The following is a 12,323-nucleotide window of genomic DNA, read 5'->3' as shown; positions in this document are numbered from 1 at the left end:
CAAGAGCCTATCTATCTCTGTCTTAAAGACACTCAATGACCTGGCCTCCACAGCCCTCTGTGGCAATGAGTTCCATACATTCACCACCCTCTGGCTGAAGAAATTCCTCCTCATCTCAGTTTTAAAGGAGCGTCCCTTCACTCTGAGGTTGTGTCCTCGAGTTCTAGTCTCTCCCACTAGTGGAAACATCCTCTCCAAGTCCACTCTATCTAGGCCTCTCAGTATTCTGTAAATAAACACGTGGGGTTAAAGGGATAGGCCTGGGTGGGATTGTTGTGGTTGGTGCTCGATGAGCAGAATGGCTCCTCTGCACTGTAGGGATTCTATGATTCTTACCTGGTCTGGCCCCAGGGTCACAACAATGTTCTGAGGTTCAAGGGCAATAAAGGCTGGCCTTGCCAGCAATGCCCACATTCCATGAAAGAGTGAAGAGATTCCAGCTGAGATTCCGAAGGCAGGGTTCTCAGGTTTGTTCATTACTAATCTCAACACTGCACCATTCTTTTTGTCACATTCAAGTGGCCATCACTTATATATATATTGCCCATCGCTATTTTCCAGCGCGTGGTGGTGGGCCTTTATGTACCACTGGTTTCATACAACTCAGTGGCTGGCACTGAGGCCCCTGATCCAAACCCATGTACGAACCGCTTGCTCACTCAGCACAGCATTTTTCCTATTTCCCAAATCATCCTTCTTCCCCATCCCAAATCCAGATGAATCCAATATGAGCAGCAAGATTTTTTTCAGTTCATTAATGGAATGTGGGCATCACTGGCAAGGCCAACCTTTATTGCCCATCCCTAATTAACCTTGAACTGAGTGGCTTGCTAGGCCACTCATTGCTGTGGGTTTGGAGTCACATGTAACATAGAAACATAGAAACCCTACAGTACAGAAAGAGGCCATTTGGCCCATCAAGTCTGCACCGACCACAAACCCACCCAGGCCCTACCCCCATATCCCTACATATTTACCCGCTAATCCCTCTAACCGACGCATCTCAGGACACTAAGGGCAATTTTTAGCATGGTCAATCAACCTAACCCGCACATCTTTGGACTGTGGGAGGAAACCGGAGCACCCGGAGGAAACCCACGCAGACATGAGGAGAATGTGCAAAACTCCACACAGACAGTGACCCAAGCCGAAATCGAACCCAGGTCCCTGGAGCTGTGAAGCAGCAGTGCTAACCACTGTGCTACCGTGCCGCCCAGGTGAGGCCAGGCCAGGTGAGGGCAGCAGATTTCCTTCCCACAATCAACAATGGTTTCGCGGTCACCATCAGCCTTTTAATTTCAGATTTTCATTGAATTCAAATTTCACCATTTGCCTTGGTGGGATTTGCAACTGGGTCCCCAGAGCATTACCCTGGGTCTTTGGATTACCAGCCCAGTGACAATACCACTACACCACCGCCTGTCACTCTCAATCAAGGAATGTTATGTAATCCAAGAGAGCTTGCATTTGTAGAGGGTGGAATTTTCCCGTCCCGCCCGCCATGGGAATCGCAGCGAGTGGGACACGGACTATACAAAGATCCGTTGGCCTCGAGCTGGATTTTCCGGCTTTGGGGTGGGCGCGGCCGGAAAATCCCGCTCATAGTCCCTGCCACAACCTCAGGATACCCCAAAATGCTTGACAGCCAATGAACTACTTCTGAAGTGAGGTTACTATTGTAATGTATGAGATGTGGCAGCCAATCTGTGCACAGCAGGATCCCACAAACAGAAATGTGATAATGACCAGATCACCCGTTCCAGCGATGTTAACTGAGGGATAAATATTGGCCGGGACACCCAGGAGAACTCCCCTGCTCTCCTTCAGAATAGTGCCATGGGGTCATTCACATCCAACTGCGGAGGAAGATGGGACTCAGTTTAACATCTCATCTGAAAGTCGCCATCTTCAACAGTCCTTCTGCCTAGATTCTGTGCTCAGGCTTCTGGGGTGAGTCTTGAACCAACAACCTCCGGACTCCAGGGGTGAGAGTGATACGGATTGAAAAACTCATCAAGTCTGGCAGCATCCGTGGAGCGAGAAATAGAGTTAACAATTCCAATCCGTGTGACTCTTTTTCAGAACCAGAATAATGTTAAGAATAGTGTTATGACTGTGTGGCCAAATTCCTTTCCAACTCGATTTTCAAGTTTGCTGATGACACCACCGGAGTGGGTCGGATCTCAAACAATGATGAGACGGAGTACAGGAAAGAGATAGAGAACCTGGTGAACTGGTGCAACGACAATAATCTCTCCCTCAATGTCAACAAAATGAAGGAGATTGTCATTGACTTCAGGAAGCGTAAAGGAGAACATGCCCCTGTCTACGTCAACATGGACGAAGTAGAAAGGGTTGAGAGCTTCAGGTTTTTAGGTGTCCAGATCACCTAAAGATGTGCTGGTTAGGTTATTTATTCTTCTTCAATAATCCATTATAATAGTTTTGAGATTATAACTCTAACCTGCCTCTTATTTAACATTCTCCCTGTGTGAAAACATTGCTCCTCTGGACACTTTTGTATCTCTCCCCTCTCACCTTAAACCTATGCCCTCTAGTTTTAGACTCCCCTACCTTTGGGAAAAGATATTGACTATCTAGCTGATCTATGCCCCTCATTATTTTATAGACCTCTATAAGATCCCCCCACAGCCTTCTACGCTCCAGAGAAAAAAGTCCCAGTCTTTCCAGCCTCTCCTTATAACTCAAACCTCAAACTCAAAGTTTGCACGTTCTCCTTATGTCTGCGTGGGTTTCCTCCGGGTGCTCCGGTTTCCTCCCACAGTCCAAAGATGTGCGGGTTAGGTTGATTGGCCAGGTTAAAAATTGCCCCTTAGAGTCCTAAAATGCGTAGGTTAGAGGGATTAGCGGGTAAATATGTGGGGATAGGGCCTGGGTGGGATTGTGGTCGGTGCAGACTCGATGGGCCGAATGGCCTCCTTCTGCACTGTAGGGTTTTTTAAAAAAAACCATCAAGTTCTGGTAGCATCTGAGTAAATCTTTTCTGCATTCTTTCTAGTTTAATAACATCCTTTCTATAAGGTGACCAGAACTGTACACAGTATTCCAAGTGTGGCCTTACCAATGTCTTGTGCAACTTCAACAAGACGTCCCAACTCCTGTATTCAGTGTTCTGACCAATGAAACCAAACATGCTGAATGCCTTCTTCACCACTCAGACCACTTGTGACTCCACTTACAAGGAGCTATGAACCTGTACCCCAAATCTCTTTGTTCTGTAACTCTTCCCAATGCCCTACCATTAACTGAATAAGTCCTGCCCTGGTTCAATCTACCAAAATGCATCACCTCGCATTTACCTAAATTAAACTTCATCTGCCATTCGTCAGCCCAGTGGCGCAATTGAACATGTGACAATAATAAATCAAATCAAATCTGTTTTGTTCTTTTAATGATCCAGGAGAATGTTAAATAAGAGGCAGGTTAGAGTTATAATCTCGAAACTATTATAATGGATTATTGAAGAAGAATAAATAATAGGAAAGAAATACAAGCAACGAGTCCCAAACTCTTCTACTAGTCGGGGACCCCAGTATCGAGGGCTGGCCTGGAGCTCGAGTGATACTGGCACCATTCACGATCCTGGTCCAAGTTCCTTTATGGGGTGGCATGGTGGCACAGTGATTAGCACTGCTGCCTCACAGCGTCAGGGACCCAGGTTCGATTCCAGCCTTGGGCGACTGTCCGTGTGGAGTCTGCACATTCTCCTGTGTCTGTGTGGGTTTCCTCCGGGTGCTCCAGTTTCCTCCCACACTCCAAAGATATGCTGGTTAGGTTGATTGTCCATGCTAAATTGACTCTAGTGTCAGGGGGATTGGCAGGGTAAATTTGTAAGGTTACGGGAATATGACCTGGGAGGAATTGTGGTCGGTGCAGACTCAATGGGCCAAATGGCTTCCTTCTGCACTGTCGGGATTCTATGGATTCTATGAAGTCCAACATATCTGTGGCACAACCCACTCTTGTGTGAGACTTGGTATAAACACATACTTGAAAAACAATATACAAAGATCATCGTAGCAGGTCCACATGACCTGTGATTACAGTGATACTAACTTATGGTGCAAAACACAGCCGCATCCCAAGCTTAGATTCCCACAGAATGGGTATTACTAAGTTGGGTTTTTTTATTCATTCATGGGTCATGGGCGTCGCTGGCTGGCCACCATTTATTGCCCATCCTAGTTGCCCGAGGGCAATTTGGAGTCAATTGCATTGCTATTGTTCTGGAGTCACATGTAGGCCAGACAGAGTAAGGATGGCAGATTTCCTTCCCTAAAGGACGTTAGTGAACCAGATGGATTTTTCCGACAATCGACAGTGGTTTCATGGTCATCAGTAGTTTCTTAATTCCAGATATTTTTTATTGAATTCAAATTCCACCATCTGCCGTGGTGGGATTCGAACCCGGATCCCCAGAACATTAGCTAAGTTTCTGGATTAATAGCCTAGTGATAAAGCCATGAGGCCATCGCCTCCCCATCTGGATGGTGAATATATTAACTCTTTACTTTCTACTTAAGATAGGACATTGAAGAAGGAAGGAGGGGCAGGTGGAGGAACACAGAAGATCAGGGATGGGGTGGAGATCAGGAAAGAGGAATTAACAAAAATGTCATGGAACACAAGACAAAAGGGAGTTGTTATGATAGAATAAAGATTAAAGAGTTGGCCCAGAGTAGGTGTTAATTGCAGAATAAAGGTCAGCAGTGCCTGTCGTATGAGGAATGGTTGAGGACTCTGGGTCTGCACTCGTTGGAGTTTAGAAGAATGAGGATCTTATTGAAACTTACAGGATACTGCGAGGCCTGGATAGTGTGGACGTGGAGAGGATGTTTCCACTAGTAGGAAAAACTAGAACCAGAGGGCACAACCTCAGGTTAAAGGGACGATCCTTTAAAACAGAGATGAGGAGGAATTTCTTCAGCCAGAGAGTGGTGAATCTGTGGAACTCTTTGCCGCATAAGGCTGTGGAGGCCAGGTCATTGAGTGTCTTTAAGGCAGAGATAGATAGGTTCTTGATTAATAAGGGGGTCAGGGGTTATGGGGAAAAGGCAGGAGAATGGGGATGAGAAAAATATCAGCCATGATTGAATGGCGGAGCAGATTCAATGGGCCGAGTGACCTAATTCTGCTCCTATGTCTTAAGGTCTTATGGAAAGCAAAAGAGTAGTAGGTGTTAATAGCAGAGAAAGAGGTCAGTGCTGTCTGAAAGGACTTCGGGCGAAAAAAAATCAAAATGGAGGACAGCGTTCATGGTTTAAAGTTGTTGAACTCAGCATTGGGTCCAGAATGCTGGAAAGTGCCAAATGGGAAGAGGGGGGGTGCTGTTCCTTCAGTTTGCGTTGGGCTTCACTGGAACATTGTAGCAGTAAGAAGTTTAACAACACCAGGTTAAAGTCCAACAGGTTTATTTGGTAGCAAAAGCCACCAAGTGGCTTTTGCTACCAAATAAACCTGTTGGACTTTAACCTGGTGTTGTTAAACTTCTTACTGTGTTTACCCCAGTCCAACGCCGGCATCTCCACATTGTAGCAGGGCAGAAACATGAGCAAGACGGTGAATTGAAATGGCAAGGTCAGATATGATGTGGAGATGCCGGCGTTGGACTGGGGTAAACACAGTAAGAGTTTTAACAACACCAGGTTAAAATCCAACAGGTTTAATGGCATTTGCTACCAAATAAACCTGTTGGACTTTAACCTGGTGTTGTTAAAACTCTTACAAGGTCAGATATAACAGCAATTTGTTCCAAAAAAATGTGAAATTGTCCCTGGAGTCGAAATTATGATTAATTTTCTCCAGTTTGTTGAAAGGTGCTGCCAGATCTTCAAGTGTTTGGTTGCGAAGGGTTAATGAATTGCAGCCTGTGCTCAGGAGGTGTTATTGTCTAAAAACCATTATGTGCTGTGCAGGCCAAACTAATCACTTCCTCAAAAGCTGCCACCAATAGCTAACCTATTGTTCTGAACACCTCTCCAAGAATTTATTGACTGAGGTGTAATTTACTGTAAAATTCCTCCAAAACCACAGGCTGTTATATCCCAGAATGGATTTTGGCAGAAGATCTCATTATACCAATGACAACTTTCATTAATTTCGACCCATCTCCTGTTCTTCTCCCAGGTTTTGTCTCACACTTTGCATTGCCTTTCTTTCCTTCCCGTTCTTGGGAGGGCCACCGATTCCTGGATTCCGCCGTCGCTAACAGACTCATTTACTGTTGTAACGCATTGTCCCATCTTGTACCAGCTGGGATCCACATCCTTTCAGGCTTAAATTGAAGTTATGAATTATTGGCCTTGATGTTTCAATTTAAACAAATTAATTAGTCCGAGTCGGAGCCCCGGAGAGTGAGTCAGAGTCGGGATCAGAGAGCCGGAGTTTTGGCAGCCCCCTGGGTTTCCATGGATCTGGGGAAGGGACATTACCGTGGTGAATATGTAGAAGTGAGTGAGTGGTGAGTGAGTGAGAGAGTGAGTGAGAGTGTGAGTGAGTGAGTGAGAGTGAGTGATAGTGAATGAGTGAGTGAGTGTGAGTGAGTGAGTGGTGAGTGAGTGAGTGAGAGAGAGTGTGAGTGAGTGAGTGTGAGTGAGTGATAGTGAATGAGTGAGTGAGTGTGAGTGAGTGGAAGGCAGTGAGTGATTGAGTGAGTGAGTGAGAGTGAATGAGTGAGTGAGTGAGTGAGAGTGAGAGTGAGTGAGTGAGTGAGAGTGAGTGAGAGTGAGAGTGAGTGAGTGAGAGAGTGAGAGTGAGTGAGTGAGTGAGTGTGAGTGAGTGAGTGAGAGTGAATGCGTGAGTGTGAGTGAGTGGAAGGCAGTGAGTGATTGAGTGAGTGAGTGAATGAGTGAGTGAGTGAGTGAGTGAGAGAGTGAGTGAGTGAGTATGAGTGAGTGAGTGTGAGTGAGTGAGAGTGAGTGAGTGAGAGAGTGAGAGTGAGAGTGAGTGAGTGAGTGAGAGAGAGTGAGAGTGAGAGTGAGTGAGTGAGTGAGAGTGAGTGAGTGTGAGTGAGTGAGTGAGTGAGAGTGAATGAGTGAGTGAGTGTGAGTGAGTGAGTGAGTGAGTGAGTGAGTGAGTGTGAGTGAGTGAGTGAGTGTGAGTGAGTGAGAGAGTGAGAGTGAGAGTGAGTGAGAGAGTGAGAGTGAGAGTGAGTGAGTGAGTGAGAGTGAGTGAGTGAGTGTGAGTGAGTGAGAGTGAATGAGTGAGTGAGTGAGTGAGTGAGAGTGAGTGCGAGCGAGTGAGTGAGTGTGAGTGAGTGGAAGTGAATGAGTGTGAGTGAGTGAGTGGAAGTGAATGAGTGTGAGTGAGTGAGTGAGTGAGTGAGTGAGTAAGAGTGAGCGAGTGAATGAGTGATTGCGTGTGAACCGTTTTTTCACCGCATGCGATCTTACCGGCTCTGTTTCTCCGGAGAAACCGATTCAAATATTAATGACATGATTTGCACGCCATTAGCGAGTCCCGGACACTACCGTCCGGCCTCACCCGTACTTACCTCCTCGCCGGTCGGTCCTCTCACCAGATATAATCACCGCTGGTCCAACGGAGAACAGACATCATGGCCTCGCCTGGGGGTTTGGAGCCTATTGAAGCCCCCGGGTCGTCGGGTGCAGGGCCAGACAGTTCCCATCGCACAGTGTCCACCGGGCACCCTGGCACAGCCCACCGGAAACCATGGTACTACCCACCGGGCACCATAACTGTGCCAGGGGCAGCGTCAAGGGGGTTGGGCCTGATAGAAGCAGACACAATAGCAACGTTTAAGAGGCACCTTGACAGATACATGAATAAACAAGGAATAGAAGGATACGGATCACGTAGAGACAAAAGGTCTTTAGTTTAGGGAGACATCATGTGTTGAGGCAGCTTGGTGGGCTGAAGGGCCTGTTCCTGTGCTGTACTGTTCTTTGTTCTTTGTTTGAAAAGGCTGTTTGAGGAGATAGGCCAGTTGGATTAAGAATGTGATGATAACTCCAGAAAACCATGCAACCAAAATTGTCAACCCTATTCCTGTCTGAAGCATGGAAGTATAAAACCCTCCCTCAGGTATGGAGCTGCTGGCATCCTGACATATTTCAGTTTTCCTTTCCACCTCAACTTGAATTGATTCTTGGCTTTTTTTAATATATTCTTGGGATGTGACCAGTGACTGGCATTTTTTGCTGAATGCTAAAAGTTTTTAAAGTTTATTTATTAGTGTCACAGGTAGGCTTACATTAACACTGCAATGAAGTTACTGTGAAATTCCCCTAGTCGCCACACTCCGGCGCCTGCTCGGGTACACTGAGGGAGAATTTAGCACGGCCAACGTACCTAATCTAATTGCTCTAGAGCAGTGTTGGTGAAGCGCCTTCTTGAACTGCCACAGTTTGGATCAATGCACCTAACCAGCACATCTTCCAGAATCTGGGAGGAAACCAGAGCACCCGGAGGAAACCCACGCAGACACGGGGAGAACGTGCAGACTCCACACAGACAGTGACCCAAGCCGGGAATCGAACCTGGGTCCCTGGCGTTGTGAAGCAGCAGTGCTAACCATTGTACGCCTGTGCCATCTTTAATAACAATCTGACAGTTTTGTGATCATGATTAATGGGGCTACGATATCATTCCAAATGTATTATTTCAGGAAATTTAAATTCCCCCCAGTTACCGAAGTGGGATTCGAACTCATGTTTCCAGAGCGATAGTCCAGGCCTCTGGATTACTCGTCCAGTAACGTTACAACTATATTGCCACCCTCCTCAACTTTTCACCTTAATTATCACAAAATAAAAACCACACAAACCTTGGCCACCGCATAGCTTTCAATGAGAGCAGAAGAATTAAAGAGAGTCATTTGAGATTTACTTCTGAATATCAAACTGGAGAACGCTGGAACCTTCATCTGCTGATGAAAGCAAAAAACAGCTTTGCGAAAGTGGGGCTGGCGGGTAATACTGGAAGCTTACAGACTGCATGGTGACGATGTCTGGTTCCTTTTATCTGGTTTTCATTTTCTCACATGCAACAATCATAATAAAACGTATAAAAGTGTGTCTACACTCAGTCACTGACTAATATAACAAAGACCAGACCATGAGGAAAAGCTTACCAATGAGTCATGGATTTACCACACACACACAGATTGGCGCCTCTGTTTTGAACAATTCAGATGCCCTGCTGCTGATGTCTCACGACTTTGTTTTCCAGTTCCACGCCTAACGCTTGTACTTCATCCTGAGGTCCTTCCATTAAACTGATATCGTTGCCCCTCCCCTCATCTGTTAATTTTTTTTTTATTCATTCGTGGGACATTCGTGGGACATTCGCTGGCCAGCATTTATTGACCATCCTGGGAGGGCAGTTGAGAGTCAACCACATTGCTGTGGCTCTGGAGTCACATGTAGGCCAGACCGGGTAAGGACAGCAGATTTCCTTCCCTAAAGGATGTTAGTGAACCAGATGGGTTCTTCCGACAATGGTTTCATGGTCATCAGTAGATTCTTAATTCCAGATATTTTTTATTGAATTCAAATTCCACCATCTGCCGTGGCGGGATTCGAATCTGTGTCCTCAGCACATTAGCTGGGTTTCTGGATTAATAGTCTCGCGATAATACCACTAGGCCATCACCTCTCCCTGTCGGAAAGTGTATGCAGATGTTACCGTGTATGCATGTTGGCAAGGGGTTGAACCTGAAGCAGAATTTACTTCACTTGATCATTGGGGGTGGTCAAAGTCAATGTTTTAATTGCCAGCAAAACCTTCATGTCCACCTTTCTCATTTCATTTTCCTTCCCTATTGCTTCACACTATCACAGGATTGTTACTTGATTTGATTTGATTTATTATTATCACATGTATTAGTATCCAGTGAAAAGTATTGTTTTTTGCACGATCGGTGGGGATGGGGTGTCCCGATTAGTGGGGGAAGCAGGGAGGCCAGCGATTAGGGAGGGTTGGGGGAGCAGTTAGCCAGCTGTGGGGGGCCTGCGGGGGGGAGGTCGGGACTTTGTGGGTGGGGTTTACTGTCAGGGCAGGGGGGAAATCGGTGCGGGGGGGGAAGGCTGGAGATCGTGGTGGGCCAGGAGAGGGGGGGTCGGGGTTAGACCCGGGAATGGTCGGGGGGCCAGTGACCGTGGGAGCGTGGAGAGTCAGCGTTGTGGGGACAGCAACGGGAAGCTGGCAGTGCGGGGCTACTGCCCATGCGCTGATCTTGGCACTGACAGATCGGCGCATGCGCAGTGGCCCGCTCAGTGCTATGCTGCCGGCTTCTCCAGCGGGAATAGGGCCTGCCCCGCTGAAATTTAATGATATTCATGTTGGTGGCCTCCACAGCGCACAGAGTGTGGGAGATTCTTCTCTGAACAATTTTCACGTGAATTCGACACTTAGAATTTCTGGGGGAGAATTCCGCCCAGAATGTTGCAGTCCATTCAAAGGTAGGTCCATTCAAAAGTCTGATGGCTGCAGAGAAGAAGCTGTTCTTGAGTCGGTTGGTACGTGACCTCAGGCTTTTGTATCTTTTTCCCGACGGAAGAAGGTGGAAGAGAGAATGTCCGGGGTGTGTGGGGTCCTTAATTATGCTGGTTGCTTCTCCAAGACAGCGGGAAGTGTAGACAGAGTCAATGGATGGGAGGCTGGTTTGCATGATGGACTGGGCTTCGTTCATGACCCATTGCAGTTTCTTGCAGTCTTGGTCAGAGCAGGAGCCACACCAAACTGTGATACATCCAGAAAGGATGCTCTCTGTAGTGCATCTGTAAAAATTGGTGAGAGTCTTTGACAAGGTACCGCATGGTAGGTTGTTGCATAAAGTTAAATCCCATGGGATCCAGGGTGAGGTATCCAAATGGATACAAAATTGGCTTGATGACAGAAGCCAGAGGATAGTTGTAGAGGGTTGCTTTTCAAACTGGAAGCCTGTGACCAGCGGTGTGCCTCAGGGATCAGTGCTGGGTCCACTGTTAATTGTCATTTATATTAATGATTTGGATGAGAATAAAGGAGGCATCGTTAGTAAGTTTGTAGATGACACCAAGATTGGTGGCATAGTGGACAGTGAAGAAGGTTATCTCAGATTGCAACGGGATCTTGATCAATTGGGCCAGTGGGCTGACGAATGGCAGATGGAGTTTAATTTAGATAAATGCGAGGTGATGCATTTTGATAGATTGAACCAGGGCAGGACTTACTCAGTTAATGGTAGGGCGTTGGGGAAAGTTATAGAACAAAGAGATCGAGGGGTACAGGTTCATAGCTCCTTGAAAGTGGAGTCACAGGTGGACAGAGTGGTGAGGAAGGCATTCAGCATGCTTGGTTTCATTGGTCAGAACACTGAATATTGAACATTGAACATTGAATTGGGATGTCTTGTTGAAGTTGTACAAAACATTGGTAGCACAGTGGTTAGCACTGCTGCTTCACAGCTCCAGGGTCCTGGGTTCGATTCCCGGCTCGGGTCACTGTCTGTGTGGAGTTTGCACATTCTCCTCGTGTCTGCGTGGGTTTCCTCCGGGCGCTCCGGTTTCCTCCCACAGTCCAAAGATGTGCGGGTTAGGTTGATTGGCCAGGTCAAAAATTGCCCCTTAGAGTCCTGAGATGTGTAGGTTAGAGGGATTAGCAGGTAAATATGTGGGGGTAGGGCCAGGGTGGGATTGTGGTCGGTGCAGACTCAATGGGCCGAATGTCCTCCTTCTGCACTGCAGGGTTTCTATGATTCTATGATTCTAAGGTCACACTTGGAATACTGTGTACAGTTCTGGTCACCATATTATAGAAAGGATGTTATTAAACTAGAAAGAGTGCAGAAAAGATTTACTAGGATGCTACCGGGACTTGATGGTTTGAGTTATAAGGAGAGGCTGGATAGACTGGGATTTTTTTCTCTGGAGCGTAGAAGGCTTAGGGATGATCTTATAGAGGTCTATAAAATAATGAGGGGCATAGATCAGCTACATAGTCAATATCTTTTCCCAAGGTAGGGGAGTCTAAAACTAGAGGGTATAGGTCTAAGGTGAGAGGGGAGAGATACATAAAGGCCCAGAGAGGCAATTTTTTCACACAGAGGTTGGTGAGTGTCTGGAACGAGCTGCCAGAGGTAGTAGTAGAGGCGGGTACAATTTTGTCTTTTAAAAAGCATTTAGACAGTTACATGGGTAAGATGGGTATAGAGGGATATGGGCCAAATGCGGGCAATTGGGATTAGCTTCGGGGTTTAAAAAAAATGGGTGGCATGGATAATTTGGGCCGAAGGGCCTGTTTCCATGCTGTAAACCGCTATGACTCTATGCCTCTATAAGTCAGAGCAGACATGCCAAATT

This window comes from Mustelus asterias, chromosome 3 (assembly GCF_964213995.1).
Source record: "Mustelus asterias chromosome 3, sMusAst1.hap1.1, whole genome shotgun sequence".
NCBI lineage: Eukaryota > Metazoa > Chordata > Chondrichthyes > Carcharhiniformes > Triakidae > Mustelus > Mustelus asterias.
This window is presented reverse-complemented; position numbering follows the sequence as displayed.